This window comes from Podarcis liolepis, assembly GCF_965112155.1.
Source record: "Podarcis liolepis genome assembly, chromosome: 2".
In the NCBI taxonomy this organism is placed as follows: domain Eukaryota; kingdom Metazoa; phylum Chordata; class Lepidosauria; order Squamata; family Lacertidae; genus Podarcis; species Podarcis liolepis.
This window is the reverse complement of record NC_139555.1, coordinates 19,972,468-19,995,901: the sequence shown is the minus strand read 5'-3', so window position 1 is coordinate 19,995,901 and position 23,434 is coordinate 19,972,468. Positions and strand designations below refer to the sequence as shown.

General features: G+C 45.3%; 1 protein-coding gene across 5 annotated transcripts in view; it reads right to left on the bottom strand.

The window, feature by feature from the left end:
* RAB11FIP4 (RAB11 family interacting protein 4) overlaps positions 1-23,434 on the bottom strand; it is a 219,313-nt gene that overhangs the window by 142,221 nt on the left and 53,658 nt on the right. The gene's annotated exons all lie outside the window — the stretch shown is intronic.

Below are 23,434 nucleotides of genomic sequence, written 5' to 3'. Positions count from 1 at the left end.
TGAGCCTCTGATTTTCCTGGGAAAGGTACCAGCAAGGGTAAGATCAGTTCAGCCCTGGCTTACTCGTATCTCGCACAGTGCAGCAAAATATGTTTTATAGAATCGATGTCTTGAGCACACGAGCAAAGTCTGTCCTGGTAGGGAACTCCTCTCAACCTGCCATCCAACACTGCAGAAGGAAAGACGTTTAGTCTGGCTTTGGTGAAAAGCCTTCAATAATTAGGTACTGTCAGGTTTTTAATGTAAGGTGTTAACTTAAAGACATGCCCATATTGTACTCCTACTGCCAACAGACTACAGACTGTGATCGCAAGTCACTGTGTACATTATCCCATAATCTTTGCTTTAATGTCTTTAGGGTGCCTTCATAACCCAGGTAATAAAAAACATTTTAACCTGGCATCATTTGTTCATGCTGGCATGTTTTGCTGCTTACTTAATGAAGTGGCTCTGAGAGAAACGAATGAATGGAGAGAATGAAATATTATGGCTGATCTTGGTTGGGAGTGGTCTGGATATCAGGAGAGAGCACCCTCTCACGTTATGTTTGATCTGTGGGAGAGGCACTTGGTTAAAATGAAAGCCTCAGGGCAGGTGCACCAACTCTATGGGGCTGAGGCCTCTACAGACCCCCCCCCCGATGTCCGCTGGGATAATACAGTGGTGCCTCGCAAGGCAAAAATAATCCGTTCTGTGATTCTCTTTGTCTAGCGGTTTTTTCGTCTTGCAAAGCAAGCCCATTGACGGATTAGCGGATTAGCGCTATTAGCTGCTTTTAGCGGCTTATCTGCTGATCGGATCAGCTGATAAGCGGCTTAGCAGTTTAGAAAAGGGGGGGGGGAGGAAAAAACCCGCAGGAACTTGCAAGGCATTGTCGTCTTGCGAAGCAAGCCCATAGGAAATTCGTTTTGCGAAGCACCTCCAAAATGGAAAACCCTTTCGTCTAGCGGGTTTTCCGTCTTGCGAGGCATTCGTCTTGCGGCGCACCACTGTAATAATAATAATAATAATAATAATAATAATAATAATAATAATAAATTTTATTTACACCCCAGCCAAGACCATGCTCAGGGCGGCTAACAACCAATAATAAAAACAAGTTGATTAAAATACAACTTAAAAAATAAGATTAAAATACAGCATTAAAACATTAAGATGCAGCCTCTTCAGAGGAGGAGAAGGAAAAAAGAAAGAGGGGGAGGGAATCAAATTGATTCTAAGCCAAAGGCCAGGCGGAACAACTCTGTCTTGCAGGCCCTGCGGAAAGAAATCAGATCCTGCAGGGCCCTGGTCTCATGAGACAGAGCGTTCCACCAGGCCGAAGCCAGAGTTGAAAAAGCCCTGGCTCTGGTTGAGGCTAATCTAACTTCCTTAAGGCCTGGGACCTCTGGGGTGTTGCTATTTATGGACCTTAAGGTCCTCCGTGGGGCATACCGGGAGAGGTGGTCCTGTAGGTATGAGGGTCCTAGGCCAATCTTGAGGGGGCAGAGGAGGCCTGGCAGGGAGTCACTCTGGGCTGAGCAGCAACAGAAGATGCTGCGTGCGAATGTCACACTGGGAGAAGACCTGGTCTGCCTCTCCTGATGCGACAGTCGTTACCTTTATAAAGGTAAAATTTACATTCATTGCTTTGCCCCACTTTTGCCTTGGTCACCACCCAGGAAACATTCCTCAAGAGAGAACGCAGCCCTCGGGCTGAAAAGGTGCAAGTTAACAGCATGACGATAACGTTGAGAAGGGGCCGCAAGTTCTGTGAACAAACAGCTTCACCTGCAGATACTGGACCATATAGCCTTGCTGTGAAGCTTCTTTTGGGGACGGGGCCAGCCTTTCTCAACCTGTGGGTCCCCAGATGTTGTTGAACTACAACTCCCATCACCCCTAGCTAGCAAAGCCAGAGCTCAGGGATGATGGGAGTTGTAGTCCAACAACATCTGGGGACCCACAGATTGAGAACTGCTGGTCTAGGCCCTGTGTCATTACTGAAAGGCCAACATCTTGTGACAAAGAACAGTGTGTAAAGAACACACTAAAGAACAGTGTGTAAAGGAGGGCCAATAGGAAATTTCCACTGAAAACAGGGATCCTCAGCTGAAAATAATAATGAAAACATCACAAGTTGGAATGGCATGGAACTGCCTCCCACCCCTGAGGTTTTGAAAGGAAGAACCGTGGGCATGAACATTTCACCACAGAGCAAAAAGCCAAGCTTAAGGCATAGGCAGCCGCTGAATACAGACATGACCTAGATTCTCAGTTTTCCAGTTTTAAAAATGTGAGCAAAACCACCACACACTTAAAAAAAACAACAACCAGCCCTCAGATAAAGCAATGAGGAGGAGTGCTTTGCACATTCGTTTTCCTGGAGTCTTAATCTGGACAGGGGATGGAGATACTGCTCAAGTCTGGTACGGTCATTGGGCATGATGCCCTTCCTGATGACTTCATGGTAAACCCCTTCAGCAAAAGAATCACAGAAATATCGAAGAAATGGGATGTTTTCCATCCCTGCAGCAGGCGTGTTGAGCATTTGATGGGAGGCAGTTATGATCATCTAGATACACGGCCGAGTAAGACACACACTGCAGCAGTGTGTAGCAATTATGCTGTTAGATACGAATAGTGCCAGAGGCAAGAGATGAGCAATGCTTTCCTGGATCAGACCATTGCAATGTCCAATGGGAAGGGAGGAATCATTAGTGTCGTTTGGCACAGACAAGGTTGCATTTTATGTGACACCTCCCCCCCCCAAAAAAAGCTCCCAAGCAGGATAGCTTGCATTTGGCAGCAAACATGAACAGCAGTCAGTGCAAACCCTTCGGCAACTTCACAGATAAGAATGAATGAACAGTTGATATATTTATAGTCCTTTTATTGCAGCATCATGTTGCAAGCACAAATGCACAGCTCACCGCACGAAGGGCAGTTGGCTACTCTAAATCCTCCTTCTGACTTCTGCAGCATTTGAGGCGCCAATGGGAAGTTTCTCCCTCCCTCTGACTCCTTTGTTCTCTGATACATTCGGACCTCCGAGTCCGTGGAGGGGAGGGTCACCCCCACTCTCAAGTGACATCTCGGCTAGATGCTCCCTCCCTTCTGGCTCCCTTGTCATTATCTCGAAACTGGGTAACTCCTCCCTAAGCTGTTCAGCTTCTGCCTCTCTCTCTCTGCTTCTGAACACGCTGTGGACAAGGGGGGGCGACTCTTCCCCCTCCAGCTCTCCATCGGAGAGAAGATGGTCTGCCACAGAATGCATTCCCCAGTCCTCGTCTTCAGACCATTCCCTGACAACCCAAACATAGCACTAATATTTAGCTCATATTCCTTCAGAATGTGACACAGCAGCAAGACAACAACAATAATCCACCAACAGCATACAAATCAGTATGGCTAACCTGATCCAAAACACCCACCCACCTCACCCGCACACGAAAACAAAGATCACCACAGCCAATCACAAACAAACAACCACACCCTAGGCCAACCCCAACCTCTCTCACCACAAAAGAAACACAAGTGAACAGCACAAGCAACGCTGACACCAAACCCTACATACATTAAGCTTAACAGAAACATCGTCACCCATCCCCACCCATCTTCCCTCCCTCCATCCCTTCCTTCCCCCCCTTTCCCCCCTCCCCCTAATGTCTCAACAAATGAAACGGATTTGTAAAAATGTTACATGGAAAAAATATGAAAGACATTACAGTGGTGCCCCGCAAGACGAATGCCTCGCAAGACGGAAAACTCGCTAGACGAAAGGAATCTCCTATGGGCTTGCTTCGCAAGACGAAAATGCCTTGCGAGTTCCTGCAGGTTTTTTCCCCCTCCCCCCTTTTTCTAAGCTGCTAAGCCGCTTATCAGCTGATCCGATAAGCTGATAAGCCGCTAAAAGCCGCTAATAGCGCTAATCCGCTAATCCGTCAATGGGCTTGCTTCGCAAGACGAAAAAACCGCTAGACGAAGAGAATCACAGATTGGATTCTTTTCGTCTTGCGAGGCACCACTGTACACTTACTTCTGTAAAACAAGAAAATCTTTAATAAAAAAAACTTTTTAAAAAAGAAGAAAATAAAGAATGTGAATGTGACACAGCATGTGCCTCTGTGTGTGAAATTTATGGCCATTAGTCTCATAGCAGAACACAATCCCAATTCAGCACCATGGACAGCTGTCAGTTTAAAAGAATTTGTCAGGTCATGCACCAAGTGCAAGCATTCTGTACCAGCGACCCAGATCCTTTTTTTAAAAAATAAAAACTTCGGCTCTGGATCCATTCCAGTCTGGCTTCCACGCTGGTCATGGGACCGAGACGGCTCTGGTTGCCCTAACATATGATCTTCGTAGACAGCTGGATCGAGGCGGGTCGGGGCTGCTGATTCTTCTAGATCTGTCAGCAGCTTTCGACATGGTCGATCACGAACTCCTGGACCACCGCCTTGCCGACATGGGGATCCAGGGCACAGTCCTTCAATGGCTGCGCTCATTTCTCTCTGGTCAGGGACAGAGGGTGGCGCTTGGGGGGAAAGTGTCATCGCGCCACTCCTTGGTGTGTGGAGTACCTCAGGGTGCGATACTCTCCCCGATGCTTTTCAACATCTTTATGCGCCCCCTCGCCCAGCTTGTCCGGAGTTTTGGGCTGGGTTGCCATCAGTATGCCGATGACACTCAACTCTATCTGTTGATGGATGGCCATCCTGACTCGGCCCCAGACACACTGACCAGATGTTTGGAAGCTGTGGCTGGATGGTTACGTGGGAGCCGGTTGAAGCTAAATCCTTCGAAGACAGAGGTCCGTGGCTGGGACGGGACGATATGGGATTGGGGGGGGCAACTCCCATCTCTTGCGGGGGCGCAATTAGTGCCAGCACCGTCCGTTAAGAGTTTGGGTGTAATCTTCGACACCTCCCTTTCCATGGAGGTGCAGATTGCAGCTATAACAAAGGCGGCATTTTTCTATCTCCGCCAAGCTAAGCAGTTGGCTCCTTACCTCTCTCGCCCTGACCTAGCCACTGTGATCCACGCGACGGTCACCTCCAGACTGGATTATTGTAACTCGCTCTATGTGGGGCTGCCCTTGAGACTGAGCCAGAAACTCTAGCGGGTGCAGAATGCTGCAGAGAGACTCCTTACGGGGTCTTCGCTGCGAGATCACATTCACCCGGTGCTATACCAGCTGCACTGGCTCCCGGTGGAGTACAGGATCAGGTTTAAGGTGCTGGTTTTAACCTTTAAAGCCCTATACGGCCTAGGACCCTCGTACCTACGGGACCGCCTCTCCTGATAAGCCCCACAGAGAAACTTACGGTCTTCCAAAAAAAAAAAAAAAAAAAAACATCTTGAAGGTCCCAAGCCACAGAGAAGTTAGGCTGGCCTCAACTAGAGCCAGGGCTTTTTCGGCTGTGGCTCCGATCTGGTGGAACACTCTGTCACAAGAGACTAGGGCCCTGTGGGACTTGACATCTTTCCGCAGGGCCTGCAAGACAGAGCTGTTCCACCAGGCCTTTGGCCAGGGCACAGCCTGACTCCCTCCCTCGGCAATCTTCGCGGAGCTCTGGCCCAATGGTTGCCAGTGGCTTGATTTGAATTAATTTTTATAATGAATGATTTTAGAGTGTTGTTTGTGCTGTATTTTTGTACTGTTTTATTGTTGTTAGCGGCTTCGGCTGGGGAGGGCGGGATATAAATAAAAAAATTTTATTATTATTATTATTAAAAAAATAAAAAGTATAAGAATGAATGGAGACCAACTTTCTTAGTGTCCTAGTTTTCCAATGTTCAGACGGCTTATGTTAGTGAATTATAGACATGCTTGTGCTGCAACAAAAGCAGTAAATCTCCCATGTGCAGGAAACAGCAGCAAACTGAGCAGCAGGAGCAGCACGCCCCTTCAGATTTATGCTCAAACTAGTTCCACTCAAACCTGGAGGGGAGCCCAAGCTGGCTGACTTTGATCTCTCTTCTACAGAACTTCAGTTCACCAGGTCCCCTGTCTGCGATACTGCTCCCATTTTTCACCTGCCTGAACATATACAGGCAGAGAGAGAGAGAGAACTTTGTGTCTATCACACCAATAGTCTTCCAGGACTTCCCTATTGGGCCATTAAGTCTGGTGTATAAAATTATCTATCTGTACTGCTGCTTAAAGGTATCTTCATCAACCTGGTACCATCCAGATGTTTTGGACTATGATGCCCTGCACCAGATTTATGTATAAGCTAAACAAGCTATAGCTTAGGGCCCCACTCTTTTGGGGGCCCCCCAAAAAAATAAAGAAAAAGAAACTGGATGTACATTTCCAAAATAAGATAAAAAAGAAGTAAAATAAAACCTACATACAGCAACAGTGTTTTGTGTTGTGTAGGCTCCTATGATGTAAGTGATGGGCCCCGCTTGCTAGCCTGCTCCCTAAAATTTCACCGGTTTGCTCATTTCTATATACAGGGGGCCTACATTCTTCTATGTGGGAGTTGGAACTTAACTGGTTAAGTTGTTCCCATGATGCCTCAGCATTCTGATGTCAGCTTTCGAAGCTGGGAGGAGTTTGGGAGGAGTTTGCCAGTCCCACTCTGTGTTCCGTGGGGAAAAGACGCAGGTCTGGCATGGCTGCAAATAGTCCTGGAAATTCCTGAGAAATGTTGGAATAAATACTGTAAATAGACAAGCTGGACTCTGTGTGTTTGTCTGGAAGCTGAATCAAGCTGGTGACAGTTCTACACCGCTGTGTGAAACTCTGCTGAGCCGTGACGGAGTGGCGCAGCTGAGGGAAGCGCGCCGGACCGGGCAGCCATAAATCGCTAATCGAGGTTCGTAAATCAATTAGCGGGGGTCACGGCTAATAACCAAAAGTCACAGGTTATGGATCCTAAATCATCGCTTGTAAAACTGTCACAAGAGGCTGCCGGAATGCGTTTGAAGTTCGGCAGGAGATGGTGGTTGGTTTTTGCCTGGTGTTAAGAGGCAAGGAGAGCTGCGGAGCTAAAACAGCGGCTGGCTGAAAAAAGCAGAGGACTGCTGTGGAGCCAAGGAGCTGAGAGCAGCAGGGAATCGTTTCTCCGGACGGGTGCTGGATGAGCTGGTGATCTTGTGAGTACAGCTTGGGGCCCCTTGGGAGAACGGAAGAGGATGGCAGGCTGCCAGGTCTTGGAGGACTGTGGGAGGCTCACTTTAAGAAGTTGGGCAACCTGGCTGCTGATCTGAAGTCTACTGTTCTGGGTGCCAGGAAGCCAGAGGCCGTTCAGCGCTCCAGGGTGTTTGTGAGGCTGGAGGCGGAAAGCAAGGGCCGGGAGATGGCTGCTTCAGAACAGAAAGACAAGATGGCGCTGATCACCTACGTGAGAGCCGGTGCACAGCTGGGAAAGGCTGTGGGCCCCAGAGGGGGGGCAAAGGGACTATTGGCACTTGGAAATGTACTGCTGTGTTTGCTGTGAAGCTTCAGCAGGAGACCAGAGCCCTGGAGAAGGACTACAAAAGCCTAAAGATGGCTGGAGCCCCTGTCCCTGATGCTGTAGCCACAAGGAGTGCTGCTGAGCAGGTCGGGGGGGCGGAAGGTTTCCAAAGGCACGTTTAAAGTTTTCCACTGTACGTGCTGGAATGAAGTGGAGGTTCAGAGGGGGCGGAGCTGGCAAGGAGTGCTTTTCCGGAAGAAAGAGAAGGAGGCCAGCTGGGAGGAGCCCCGGAGCAGTGTTTTTCCACTGGAGTTCGTCATTGCTACAGGCTTCAAGGCCAGCCATCTGCTGCAGCGGGAGATACGTGCTGCAGAGTTGTCTGGGAACTCTGAGATAAGTCCAGTCTTCAGAGCAACGCAGGATGTTGCGGTTTTCGGACGCTGCCAAGGACTGAGGCAGCGGGACGTTTGTTGCTTCTATTGGCAACTGTGAAAAACAACTCCAGCCAGGACGCGATGACACGCTGGGTGTTTTGGTTTCTGCTATCAGGCAGCACCTGATAGGCAAACTGCGGAACTGCAGGGCTGTTTTCAACAGGAACAATTGTTTTATTCACAGACGGAGCACACAAAGCAGTCTGTGGTGTGGCTAACGTGTTTTTTCTCTCCTTCACAGGAGGAGCTAGAGATCTGCGTTGTGCCGGGACTGAATAGTTGTCGGTTATCTGTATCTGCTCTAACGAAGCAGGGGTTCAAAAATGTGCTTTGAAAATGACACCTGTTCCATTTTCAGAGGGGGGCGACAACGGGTCAACATGGCGAAGAGCAAGAACAATTTCTTTGTTCTGGAGACACCTATGGAGGGTGGTGGGAATGCTGAAAAAGCACAGGCGCAGTGTGCTAAGGTTCCCAAAGATGTGCAAAAGTTGCACAGGTGCACAAAAGGGTACAAGCTCCGGAAATGTGGGAGGTCCCAAGGGTGCAGGGCATGCAAAGGTGCAAAGGTACTTGGTTTTCCCGGGTTTGGGAGGGTAGCCAAGGAAGCTTTGAGCTTGTTCACACAGATCTGTCAGGACCCATGAGGTCTGAGAGTCTGGGTGGGGCCAGGTATGTGCTGTCGCTGACAGGTGACCACAGCCAGGTTGGCTGGTGTTTCTCTCTCAAATCACAGGGGGAGGCGGCGCAACTGATCCAGAATTGGGTTGCAGAGGTGGAACTAAGGTTCTCCACCAGGGTGCAAGGGTTCAAGAGCGACCGAGGGTCACAGTTTACTGGGTCTGCTCTGGAGGTATTTTTCAAGGAAAAGGAAATACGTCACCAGGTGACGGGTGCAAAGTCTTCTCAAGGGAGAAGGGAGGCTGTGGCTGAACCCAGTGATGGGGATAAGGTCCAGAATCAGGGTTCAGATCCCGGTGATGGGGACCAGGTCCAGGGTCAGGGTTCAGGGCAGGTTTGGGCATCTCCAAGGGTTGTGAAAGGAGTGTCCAGGTGTGAGGCTTCATCTCCGGTAATGGAGAAAGCTCACGGAAGGGTTGTCAAGTCAGAGGGGGAAGAGTCTGACGGAGAAGACACAACTGCTGGCCCTAATGGGTCAGTAGGGTATCAGGTCACAGGTGCGTGGAAAAGTGTCGCACAGTGTGATTCTGGGAGTGTTGAAGGGGTTCAACAGGTGCCTGGGAAAGATGCCGGGGAGGGGCACAAGGCAAAGGGGAAGGTGTTGAACTCAGAGGGTCTTGTCAGAATGTGATGCAAGAGGGGGTGTGGGAGTTGGAACTTAACTGGTTAAGTTGTTCCCATGATGCCTCAGCATTCTGATGTCAGCTTTCGAAGCTGGGAGGAGTTTGGGAGGAGTTTGCCAGTCCCACTCTGTGTTCCGTGGGGAAAAGACGCAGGTCTGGCATGGCTGCAAATAGTCCTGGAAATTCCTGAGAAATGTTGGAATAAATACTGTAAATAGACAAGCTGGACTCTGTGTGTTTGTCTGGAAGCTGAATCAAGCTGGTGACAGTTCTACACCGCTGTGTGAAACTCTGCTGAGCCGTGACGGAGTGGCGCAGCTGAGGGAAGCGCGCCGGACCGGGCAGCCATAAATCGCTAATCGAGGTTCGTAAATCAATTAGCGGGGGTCACGGCTAATAACCAAAAGTCACATTCTATTTATAATTATTAGTAGTTTGCACCATATCTTTATGTCTATTCTTATTTCATGTTATAGCAAGTTTCTAGAGACTAGATTATGAGTCTTTGTAAATTGTGTTTCTAAAGGAAGTTTTGTTATTGCCAAATGCAAATGTGTTTGCATTATTAAGTTTGTTATGAGTAAAAAATCATTTTCAGTTATAGCTTAATAATTATTTCACTATTAACATACTTCTTAATTGTATTTCACTATTAACATACTCCTTAATTGTATTTCAGTTCAACAATTACTTTGATAAATACATATTTTGTTATGTGAAAAAATGGCTTTAGATACCTATTAGGTCCATAAATTACCATATAGCATATATTCAACACAAAAAAAAACAGTGGCAATTTGTTGTTGACAAAGGACAGCTGGATATATAAAGGGCCCCATTACCTTCGGTAGTGTAGGGCCTCATCAAACCTAAATCCGGCCCTGATGATGCCCATCAGTCTGAGCTGACCGGAGCTGATGGGAGTTGTAGTCCCAAACTGGCTTCAAGTTACAAGCAGAAGTTCCAGCTCTGGACTTGGCAACCCAGTGCTTGACCTCAGCAGCAAACTCCAGCCCCCATCCCAGCTTCCTGTTACGCCACCAGCCTTCTGGACTGTCGCCTCCCTGACAGCTCATTCTTGTGCCTGCAGGGTTTGTTTTCAGAGCACATATTGGCTGTGTCATACATTTCAAAAGGCTTCCCTTCTGGAGCTTGGCCCCTACTCCTCCACGGGGTTTCCTTCTGCTTTTCCTCCTCCCAATGTTGAATGTATGTGACGGTGTGCTTCTGGCAAGTAGCTGGAAGTAGATTTTTTTTGGGGGGGGGTCCCTCATAAAAGAGGAGGCTGGTGGCACCCGAAGCAACACTTGCTGGTGTGTGACAACCAACCCAAATGAATTTGAAAGCACTACAGGGCAAAAGCTTCAGCGGTTTGTTCCCTTCAGTGAGTGACTCTGCCTCTTGCACCGTTGCTGCTAAGAAATGCTAGGCAGACTGCTTATTCAAGAGGAGGAAGAGAAACTGGGTTTAGGAAAAGGGAAGCGGGGAATGATGTACCGGTGGTATTTGACTCCTAGGGACATGGGTGGCACTGTGGGTTAAACCACAGAGCCTAGGGCTTGCCGATCAGAAGGTTGGCGGTTGCTCCATCCCTGCTCCTGCCAACCTAGCAGTTCGAAAAGGACGTCAGAGTGCAAGTAGATAAATAGGTACCACTCCGGCGGGAAGGTAAACGGCGTTTCTGTGTGCTGCTCTGGTTCGCCAGAAGTGGCTTAGTCATACTGGCCACATGACCCGGAAGCTGTACGCCAGCTCCCTTGGCCAATAAAGCAAGATGAGCAGCGCAACCCCAGAGTCGGTCACAATTGGACCTAATGGTCAGGGGTCCCTTTACCTTTAAGTTAGCAAAAATGTATAAAACAAGTACAAATACCTGCTGGAAATGTAAAGATAAAGAAGGTACCTTTTTATCATATGTGGTGGTCGTGTAAGGTAATAAAAGCTTTCTGGGAAATGATGTACAATGAATTGGAAAAAAATGTTTAAAATAACCAGAAGCTTTTTTAATTAGGAATTGTAGGTACCAACATTCCAAAGAAGGAGAAATGACTTTTTATGTACACAACAACAGCCGCACGGATGCTACTAGCATGGAAAGAAGAAAGAATCCCTACCAGAGAGGAATGGCAAACTAAGCTGTTAGATTATGCCAAAATGGCAAAACAGACTGGAAAGCTCAGGAACCGAGAAGACAAAAATTTCAAGAAAGGACTTCCGGAGGCGGCGCGAAACTGTAATGGCGGTCCTCTTCGTTCTCTGAAGAGGGGCTCCGCGGAAAAGGGTCGTTTGCTGCGGCATAGCGACGACCCATCAAGATAAACCACGGGTAGAGTGAGCCCGTGGCCGTGGGACTCGGCGGGCACCAGAAGCTGCTCTGAAAACACAGAAGGGACCCCGTAAGGAGACCCGGAGTGAAGGAGGGGTAGCGGTGCTGTGAGTTCATCGCTCTTTCCGCGGAAGTGAAGCCGCGCGGCTGTTGCAGATGAGCGCTGACCTTTCTTCCTAAAATCAACACTAAACTGCAAGCAACATACCCGTGAGTAAAGGGACTTAAATTTGGTAAAGATTTTGTCGGATTTGGCTGAAATCGGGAGACGAGAAAAGGGAAGTCCGTCTCCCGACATTGCTGACAAGATCAAAGCAAAGTCTTAAGAAGCGGAAAGCGCTTGAAACGGGACTGTGGGAAGTTTTAACTTTCTTGCGCTACCAGACTTACTTTTTATCAAACGGAAGGTAGGAATGGATACTGATTAAATTAAGCTGTAAACGTGGACTTTCCTCCTATTTCTTTCCCCTTTTGGTCTGTATTTCTAAAGAGTCAGACGTCGGACTGCCGGGGAGAGAGGTTGCGTTAACTGCGGAAACAGTTGCAAAAACTTTTCTGGAGTATAACTGATACATTTGAGCAGAAAAGACTGGATGAGATACTGTTGCAAGCACCGTTGATGAAACTTTGTTGAACTTTAAGAGGTGCTTTGGGGAATTTCTTGGCTGGTGAAGGGACTGTTGGATTATTGGATTTACTGAGCAGAAACAACTTGGAATTTTAATGGCGGAATACTTCCTTCTTTGCCTTTGAAACTTGGTGGCACTCCCCCTACAGGGCTTTCGGATTACAAAATCCTGGGAACTGATTTTTGTTTTGGCTTTCATTCTACTGGTTGTTTATAACTGGTTCTGTCTTTCCCATGGAACAATAGACAATCTGACCTTGAACACTGACAGATGTGTAATGAGTGGTGCAGGGAGAACAAGAGCATCTAAAGCTAAGGAAACTAAAGAGGCCAAGGAAAAAGAAAAAGAAAAGGAAAGAAAACCAGTACAATTTGTACAAACAACACTGACTCAAGGACGTCGATCGTCGGTCCCAGCTGTACTGGTGACACAGAGGGAGCAAGCTGAAATAACCGAGAAGCCCACTGAGGAAGATATGGCAGCAGGTGGGTCAGACACACTATTGAAACAAATATTGGAGCAGTTATCAAGCTTAAACCAGAAGGTGGATGACCAGTCTTTGAAAATAGACAAAGCGACTTCTTCAATACAAAAATTGACTGACCAAGTTTCCCAGCATACGCAAGCAATAGAGAACTTGCAAGGAGCAACAGCGGAAAACCGGGAACTAGCTGGAGAAGCAATTCAAAAAGTGGGAGCTTTACAAAAAGAAGTTGAAGAAATAAAAGGAGAAGTCAAGCCCCTGCACAAACAGGTGGGTGAACAACAAACCTATCTGTCAATGGTGGAATTGAAAAATCGTGAGAACAACATTAAATTGAGAGGCATTCCAGAACTTGAGCAAGGAGATTTGATTGGATATTTGACACAAGAATTTTCAAAGTTCTGGGGCATAACAGAAGATACAGACTTTAAAATTGTCTCGGCATATAGACTGGGAAGATTGGTAAGGAAAGACAGATCCAGGGACTGCTTGATAATTCTAAGATCAAGGGAAGAGAGAGATAAGATCCTAGGCCTTCATTTCAAAAAAGCAATTGAAATACAAGACAAAAGGGTGGAAATTTACAGAGATATTCCAAGACAGCTGTTGGACCTTAGAGCCACCTATACAGAACTAGCAAAATTACTGAGGCACAACGCAATTCCCTACAGGTGGGAGTTCCCACAAGGATTATCCTTCACTTACAAAGAAAGGAAGGTTAAAATTAGAACACCTGAAGACAACCAAAAGTTCCTTCACGATCACGGTGAAGATCTCCAAAAAGGAGTAGATTGGCTTCCATCTTTACCAACACCAATATTGCCTGGAAGCGGGCCAACGCCTGCCCCCTCGGGATCTGAGCAAAAGGAAGACACCTCATCTTAAAAACATCTTAACTAGAACAGGATGTCTCTGCAGCTACTTAGTTGGAATATAAATGGCGGGAATTCTCCGGAAAAAAGAAGGAGGATATTTCATATCCTAAAAAAAGAACAATTGGACTTAATATGTCTTCAAGAAACACATGTGACCAGGCTCCACAGGAAAGTATTAATCAACAAAAGATTAGGCCAAGAATTTATCTCATCAGACAAAGTTAAAAAGAGAGGCGTTGTAATATATGCAAAGGAGAATCTGACACCAAAATTCTTATTTAAAGATGACCATGGAAGAATTCTCGCAATTGAAATCCAAACACAAGGGGAGAAGATTTTGATACTAGGAATTTATGCGCCAAATGATGGAAAATCAGAATTCTACAAGAAGCTGCACGAGACAATGCTCGACTACTTGGACTATTCTAATATTATCGTGATGGGAGACATGAATGGGGTGGTCTCAACAAATATGGATAAATCCCAAAATCAAAACTTAACAACAGACGGCAGACTCCCCAAAACGTTCTTTGAAATGACAGACAATATGGACTTGATTGACATTTGGAGGACAAGGAACCCCTTGGGTAAAGAAGGAACTTTCTTTTCTGAGGCCCATCTGTCATGGACACGAATTGACCAAATTTGGATATCTAGAGGGCTGGCACCTAAAACAAGAAAGGTGGAAATCTGCCCAAAAACCTGCTCCGACCATAATGCCTTAAAAATGGAATTGAGACTTATCCCAACCGGATCCTTTAGATGGAGGATGAATGACACCTTGTTAAGAGATCAAGAGATTGTTAAGAAGGCCCAAAAAACCTTAAAGGATTATTTTGAAATAAATTTGAACACTACGGTCGAGAAAAGAACAGTCTGGGACGCAAGCAAAGCTGTAATGAGAGGGTTTCTGATACAACAGAACACAATAAAAAGAAAATTTTGGAATGGAAAAAAGGAAAAAATCTTAGAGAAAATAAGCGAAGGAGAGAAAAAGTTGAGGACCAAACCAAAATCAAAAGAGGTATTAAGAGAAATCAAATTCCACCAAGCACAATATTCGAAACTGATTAATCAAGAAATTGAATGGAAAATTAAACAAATGAAGCAGAGATCGTTTGAATCAGCAAACAAATGTGGAAAGTTGTTAGCTTGGCAGTTGAAAAAAAGACAAAAGTTAAATACAGTTACAAATTTAGAGATTCAAGGGAAAATAGTGCAGAAACCAGAAGAAATAAGGAAGTGCTTCCACAGATACTTTAAAGATCTTTATGCACAGGGGCCTCAGCAAGAATCGGAAATAGACCAATTTTTGAGGACAAATGGACTAACTAAAATAAGTCAAGACCAAAGATTAATTCTCAACAGTAAAATAACTCAACAGGAAATTGAAGGTGCCATTCGAAATATGCAACTCGGCAAATCTCCAGGCCCGGATGGGCTTACCTCCAAATATTATAAGACTTTGAAGGACTTTTTGATACAACCATTGTTGGAGGTTTGCAACCAGATTATGGAGGGGAAGAGGGCACCGGAAACGTGGAAAGAAGCATTCATCACATTGATTCCAAAGTCGGAAATGGAAAAGACCCAGCTTAAGAACTACCGTCCCATCTCACTCCTGAATGTGGATTACAAAATATTTGCAGACATTTTAGCAAATAGATTTAAAAAGGTATTAAATGAAGTAATTCACAAGGATCAAGCAGGCTTTCTCCCTGGCAGACATATGTCTGATAACACCAGGAATATTATAGACATTTTGGAACTTCTGCGGATTAGGAACACAAGGGCGGCCCTAATCTTTATTGATGCGGAGAAAGCATTTGACAACATTTCTTGGAGGTTTATGAAGAAAAACTTGAAAGGGATGGGAGTGGGACGGGGGTTTGAAAATGGAGTAGAAGCAATCTACTCAGAACAAAAAGCCAAACTGATAGTGAACAATGTGGTGTCGGAGGAACTTAAAATTGAAAAAGGGACACGACAGGGGTGCCCCCTATCTCCTCTGTTATTTATCTCTGTCCTGGAGGTATTGCTGAATATGATCAGAGAGGACCGGTTGGTTCAGGGTATAGTGGTCGGAGCGAAACAATACAAACTGAAAGCTTTCGCAGATGACCTAGTCTTGACATTACAGGAGCCAGAATCTAGCACAAAAAAAGTTCTTGAACTTATCTCGGAGTTTGGTCGGGTGGCGGGATTCAAGCTTAATAAACAAAAAACCAAGGTTTTGGTCAAAAATCTGACACCTACAGAGACAGAGGTGTATCAGAAGGAAACAGAGTTAAGTGTGGTAAAAAAAGTGAAGTACCTGGGGGTATTTTTGTCCACCAAAAACTTAAACCTATTTAAAGATAACTATGAAAAATGTTGGTTGGAAATTAAAAAGGATCTGGATATATGGTCAAGATTGAAACTTACCTTGTCAGGCCGAATTGCAGCTATAAAGATGTGTGTTTTGCCAAAAATGCTATTTTTATTTCAAACCCTACAGGTCGTGGACAGAATGGAATGTTTCGGAAAATGGCAGAAGGATATATCTAAGTTTGTCTGGCAGGGCAAAAAGCCCCGAATAAAATTTAAAATACTAACTGATTCAAAAGAAAGAGGGGGGTTTGCCCTGCCGGATTTAAGGTTGTATTATGAGGCTGCAGCCCTCTGCTGGTTGAAGGATTGGTTCTTGTTGGAAAACACTGATGTCCTAGACCTGGAAGGGTTCGACAATGTTTATGGTTGGCATGCATACTTGTGGTATGACAAGGCAAAGGTTCATAAATTGTTCAAAAACCATATTGTCAGAAAATCAATCTTTGCTGTATGGATGAAGTATAAGGATTTACTAGAAAGTAAAACCCCGAGGTGGATATCACCAGTGGAAGCCAAGGTTTCTAAAAAAAGGCCCAATATGGAGGCCTACTGGCCAAAATATTGGGAATTAATTGAAAGAGTTGGAGACAACTGGAAGCTCCAAAGCCAAGACAAGTTAAAAAATAAGGTGCGAGACTGGTTACATTATGCTCAAATTCAAGAGGTTTTTAAAATGGACAAAAAAGTTGGTTTCCAGGTGGAGAAATCGAAACTAGAGACGGAGTTATTAGAACCCAAAACTAAGGTACTTTCGAGAATGTATAACTTGCTGCTTAAATGGAATACACAGGATGAGACAGTTAAATCTGCTATGATAAAATGGGCACAGGATGTAGGACATAACATTATGTCTGCGGACTGGGAAAGGTTATGGAACACCGGCATGAAATTCACGGCATGTAGTGCCTTGAAAGAGAACATTATGAAAATGGTATACCGGTGGTACATGACCCCAGTCAAGTTGGCTAAAATATACCACCTGTCTGACAATAAGTGTTGGAAATGTAAGGAGGCAGAAGGGACATTCTTTCACCTCTGGTGGACCTGCCCGAAAGTAAAGGCCTTCTGGGAAATGATATACAATGAGTTGAAAAAGGTATTTAAATATACCTTTCTTAAGAAACCAGAGGCCTTTCTGCTGGGCATGGTGGACCGGAAGGTGCCAAAGAAGGACAGAACTTTGTTTATGTATGCAACAACAGCAGCAAGGATCCTCATCGCAAAGTACTGGAAGACACCAGATTTACCCACACTGGAGGACTGGCAGACACAGTTGCTGGACTACATGGAGCTGGCAGAAATGACTGGCAGAATTCGAGATCTGACCGAAGAAACAATAGAGGAGGACTGGAAAAAATTCAAGGATTATTTGCAAAAATATTATAAGTTGTTTGAATGTTAAGATTGTGCACGATTAGGAAACGTCACGCTTCCGCAACCTATTTAAGCAAATGATAAAGTAAGTTCAGATTAAAAAGAAAAGGAAACAAATTTGAAACAATATATTATGTTTATTGTGAAGGTAGTAAAAGTAAACTACAAACTTTTGAAATTGGTAACATAATAAATTCAAAGATATAATAAGTGGTGAAACAAGGTAACAAATTGCTGATCAGGTTAGAACAATGAATGCAATGTTGGGAAGATGTGGGGAGGTCCAAAAGAAAGTAAATCTATGAAAGATGATGTGTAACATACTCAATTTTTTCTTCTCTTCTTATTTTTCTTTATATATATATATAAAAAAAATGTTTCTTGTATGTTGCTATGTAAATTAACTTGTGAACCTATGAAAAGAAACGCAATAAAAATTTTTATAAAAAAAAAAAAAAACAAAAATTTCAAGAAAGAATGGGAAAACTTTATAATTTATTTAGGAGACCACTGTAAGCAGATGCAAACATCAACAGGATTCTAATAACACTTGTAACACTTGCGGACCTAACATATAGAATAAGAGAACAAGAAGAACATACATTTAAAGAAGATTGGAAAATGTTTATTGAATATATGGAGGAAAATTGTGTTTATCTGAAAATGTGGGAAGCATTAAGTTAAATTCAGCAGTGTACGTAAGTTTTGATGGATGTAATAATGGAATACTGAATGGTTTAGTTTATATAAAATATGCAGAGATTTATGTTGTGCAGAATGAACCATAGAAAGAGAGGAAGGGAAGTCATTGATATTTTAAGATTGCTTAAGTGAACATTCTAAAATGTAAAACAGAAATTTAATTTTAAAAATCAAACAAACAAAAAATCAATCAGTCGAATGAATGAATGAATGTTTGCCTTGGGAACGTAACAGTTTGGCTGCATAACCATAGGAGCATAAGGAGAGACTGGAGGATCAGGCCAGGGGCACATCTAGCCTAGCACCCTGATCTCACAGTGGCCAACCCCACAGTGGCCTGTGGGAAACCCCATTTAGAAGGAATGGCACAAGTAGAATCCATGTTACTCTCTCTGTATTGAGTGCCTGCCAATGTTATGCCATTTGCTGAGTTACAGAACACATTCACACCTCACTTTTCTACAACTCAAATGACGCAGGTCACAAAACGCTCAACAACAACACAGCAGTAGAAGTGAATCCATAATTTCGTTATCTGTTTGGCGTCAGCGGCGTCACCCATCCTTTCTCTCTGTTTTGAAAAGAAATCACAGCTTTGCCTTCTTTCCCCCGCACACTAGAGACAATTAATCAGACGCCTCTGTAATAGTGAAAGGCTATGGGGCTACCAGTGTTATTTATGGTCCTGTAAAAGGTTAAGAACATCACTTGAGTAATCAGGATTCACGACACTGAACTCCTTTTGTTCCCTAAGATATATAATGTACTTGAACAAGCAGTAAGAAGCAGCTGCCAGCTAGCAAGCAGCCTTCTCAAGCTTCTGGCACTAAGCATTGGAAGATGGCCGACAATAACATCTCTCCGACCCACATGAGGTAATTAAGAGGCTGCTATGGGAAGTATGCAGCCTTCCCACCCCCACCCCCAAGGAGATGGGGGAACTGCCTTGCCAGCGGTGGCCACAATGCACCCCCGGATTCGAAAGAAGGGGGTGCCGGTCACTTGGCACGACCCCTCGGTGAAGTCGGCTCTTCCTGACGCTGTCTCCAATCAGCGCCCGGGTTTGCTTTAGCTCGGAAATATAATTGGAAACATATAATTGGAAAGAAGCTAAAGCATATACATCAGGCAAAATTCGGGAGATAAGACTGTTGATTAATGGATCTCTGTGACCGGAGCGATGGATGGGACAAATAAATCAAGTGATGAACCACCATCAAGAGACTGGTACGTTTGGAGTGAAATGGAAGGGGGGTGGAGGAAAAAACTTTTCTTTGCCTTATGTGAGTATTAATAACCCTCCACCCCAGAAAGAAGTTCGTGGCATTTTATTAAGCACAAGCAGGAATTCAAGAGCTGTGTGGAGTGAATTATAGATCAAAGAGATAATTGGTAAACAAAGGAGAACGGAGGAAAGTTTTATGACGCAGTTTTAAATGGCGTCTCGCTAAGACAGGCTTGCCTAAGAAAGATGGAGGGAGGAGGACCAGGATCACTGGAATGTGAATCATGACTGGAATGCGATCTAAACCTGGCAGAGCTCTCCTGATATTCTGATATATTTGGCAAGCCTGGAGAACTAAAGGACAGACCGAGGATAAAAATTTTATGGAAGTGTGGACTGGCATCTGTTCCTAAGTGATATGATTCTTGGAGAGTGTAAAACCCACGCAGAAGATGTTTGTTTCCAACCTGCTTGTGAAGATTATCAGAGATCGCAAAGAAAGGATTATATGATGATAACAACAAGAAGATGAAGAAAGTAATAAAGAGACTATCTGGACAGAACTGGATAGAACTGTTTAATTAAAGCAGCAACATAAGTGATGTTTGGATCCCCATTTGGAGCTTGAAGTATGGGTACCCCCAACAAAATTTAAAAATTTGGCTGTATAATTTGGAACTAATGTGATTTGGAAATAATGTGACTTGATTGGCCTGTTAATAAAAAATATTATTAAAAAAAGGACTTTGCGTGAATAATCTTGGCACCTCCATTTAAAAGGATTTCAGGTAGCAAGATCGTGGAAGACCTCTGCCTAAGGCAGTGTTGCCCAAACTTGGGTCTCCAGCTGCTTTTGGACTACAATTCCCATCATCCTTGACCATTGGGTCTTGCTGGCTAGGGATGATGGGACTTGTAGTCCAAAAACAGCTGGAGACCCAAGTTTGGGAAACACTGGCCTATGACTCCCATCATCCCTGAGCCATGCTAGCTGGGGCTGATGGGAGTTGAAGTGTCAGTAACATCTGAAGGACCTCCCAAGTTCCCCATCCATGTTCTAAGTCCTTAGAGAGCGGCTGCCTATCAGAGTGGCCTAAGATGAAGCCACAGCCACAGCCTGACAGAATGAGTGACTCAGACCTTCATGTATACATATGCCAAACCTATAGATAACACACACACACACACACACAGAGAGAGAGAGAGAGAGAGAGAGAGAGGGGAGAAGAAGAAGAGGAGGAGGAGGTGGTGGTGGAGGAGGAGTTTGGATTTGAGAGAATGCAGGGAGAAAGTTGCAAGCAATTCTTTGGTCACAGCTGTATTGACGCAGCAATGGATATCGAAATTTTGCACTCCCTAACAATTTTGCACCTGGGGCAACTGCCCCTGTGGTACCCACAGTAAGTAGAAGCCACCCAGTAAGTTCGGCAGCTAGGGCGAGAGTTGAAGCAAGGACTGCCCAGCTCAATACTCAGATCCTTCAAATATTAAAGCGAAGCAAAGTTATAACTGATGCAGCAGAACTATCACGGGTCACTGATCAAAGGCTGACAGCGAGGCATGCAAGGAGAAGATAATTTATTGTGATCTTCAGCTGTGTCTGACGAAGGGAACAATATGCTTTGCTTAGCCTTAGCTCAACCCGCTTTTGGCTGGGGGTTGGAATGGGGGGGGATGCATTTCTCTGCATCATCCCACATATCGCTGCAGTCTTGAGGCTAGCCAAGGTTTTAAGGGACAGCTATTGAGAGGCATCTGTGTGGCCAGGCTTCCCGATGGCGCCTTTCCTCTCCGTTCAATTAATAGCAGAGAGTGGTAGATTTTGTTAACAAGCCAGCAGGAGGCCTGTAATTGATTTTGCGTAGATCTGAAGATGAAGAAGCAGACGACAAGTCAAAGGCCAAAAGAGAACCTCGCAGTGCCTTTGGGGAGCGGTTAAAAAACAGAATTACATGGACGGCTCATCAAACAGGGTTGTGGGGGAGTCAGAGGAGGAGCTCCGCACTGAAGTCAAAAGATTCTTAAATCAATACAAAAGATTTTGGAAGGGAGATGAAAAAAGAAATATACATCAAGGGCGCCAATGTGAATGGATCTTATAATAATTCATTATTTATACCCCGCCCATCTGGCTGAGTTTCCCCAGCCACTCTGGGCGGCTCGCAATAGAGTGTTAAAAAACAATGCAGCATTAAATATTAAAAAGTTCCCTGAACAGGGCTGCCTTCAGATGTCTTTTAAAGATAGGATAGCTGCTTATTTCCTTCACATCTGAAGGGAGGGTGTTCCACAGGGAGGGTGCCACTACCGAGAAGGCCCTCTGTCTGGTTCCCTGTAACCTCACTTCTTGCAATGAGGGAACCGCCAGAAGGCCCTTGGAGCTGGATCTGTGTCCGGGCTGAATAATGCGGGTGGAGACGCTCCTTCAGGTACAGTGGTACCTCGGGTTAAGTACTTAATTCGTTCTGGAGATCCGTTCTTAACCTGAAACTGTTCTTAACCTGAAGCACCACTTTAGCTAATGGGGCCTCCTGCTGCTACCGTGCTGCCGGAGCACAACTTCTGTTCTCATCCTGAAGCAAAGTTCTTAACCTGAGGAACTATTTCTGGGTTAGCGGAGTCTGTAACCTGAAGTGTATGTAACCTGAAGCATATGTAACCTGAGGTACCACTGTATACAGGACCGAGGCCATTTAGCAGTAAACTGCAAGTGACAGCAGGCCTCTCTGATGGGTTAGGAAATGGAGCTGTGGGCAGGATCCAGCAGGAAGGGACAGAGAGACACTCTGAACCCAAGAGCTGGAGCTGTTGTCTCTCATTTCAGGGCTCTGCATCAAGTGTGAACACACTGTGGCCTTCCAAATGTTGCTGAGCAGCCCCAGCCATTCCTAGAACAGGCAGAACTGGTTCTGTGGGGATGAAATAAATGGATTAGGGAACCCCGTAAGAAGAGATGCACATCAGTAAATACCTTCAGAAGCCTCCTCTGGGGTAATTGCTGTGCATAGCTGTCAACAGTCCCTTATTTGGTGGGAAAGTCCCTTATCCCAGCGCCGTGTCACGCTGCTGTCCCTTATTGATGATGTCCCTTAAACTTCCCGGGATTCAAAGGAAGCAGCTCCTCTCCTTCCCTCCCTGCCGGCCAGGGAGGAGGGAGGCTCCAACTGTGTTGCTTGGCTGCGTTGCTCACCCAATAAGGAGTCTAAGAACGACTGGGGGGTGGAGCTTGCATGCCTTGTGCTGATCAAATTGGCTGCATTGCCTGGGGACTCGCCTTTGCTCAGCACTTTCCAGTGGAGAGGTGACGGTGGTTTTCCTTGCTGCATCCCCTTTGCTGGGTTGCTGCGCTGTGGGAACCACCGCTTGATGCTTCGTTTGGCTGCTGGCTGGGCTTTCTGCCTTTGGCTCGGAGGGGCTCAGAAATTGAACATACCTGTGCTTGGAATCGGAATCCCCTTGCCAGGGAAAACGTCAGTCTGGAGCGGGGGCACACAGTGGGGGGAAAGGAAAACCCTTATTTTGGCTGCTGATCCCTTATTTTCGAGGCTGCTGGTCCCTTATTTTCAAATCTGTAAGTTGACAGCTATGTTGCTGTGCCTCTTCCAAAATGTGAAAGCAGAATAAAATAAATCTTGGCTTGACTTGTGGGTAGTGCGTTTTAAGATCAGCAGTTCAAAAGTTTCCCTGAGAGACCAGAGGGATGTGGGGGGAGAAGATGCCATGACACAGAGAGGGATGGGGTATAATACTAGAATTCAAGGTCGCCCAGTGAAGCTGATTGACGGGAGGCTTAGGAGTGATGAAAGAATGTACTCCATTGCATGGCGTGTAATAACTGGTAGAATTCACAGCCATGTAGCCACTTAGATGGCTTCTAAAGAATTAGAGACATGCATGGATGACAGTATAATTCTGAATACCAGGTGGTGGAGACAAAGATGGGAAGACCATCACATTCATATACCTATCATCTTGGTGGGCTCCTCAGCTACACAGAGAACATAGCAAGCTGCCCTATCGTGATCATCTCATTGATCCATCAAGTTTCCTCCTGTCTACATTCTCAAGTAGTGACTGCAGGACTCCAGATAAGGGTCTTTTCCAAGCCTACCTGATGCTGGGAATTTGAACCTGGAACTTTCTGCATGGAGAGAAAGAGCATGTGCGTTGTGGAAATTTCTCTCTCTCTCTCTCTCTCTCAACACACACATACACACATCCAAATCACAAGAATATCATGGGGGACTTGTCAAAAGCCTTACTGAAATCAAGATACATTACATCCACAGCGTTCCCCTGATCCACCAAGCTTGTAACTCTGTC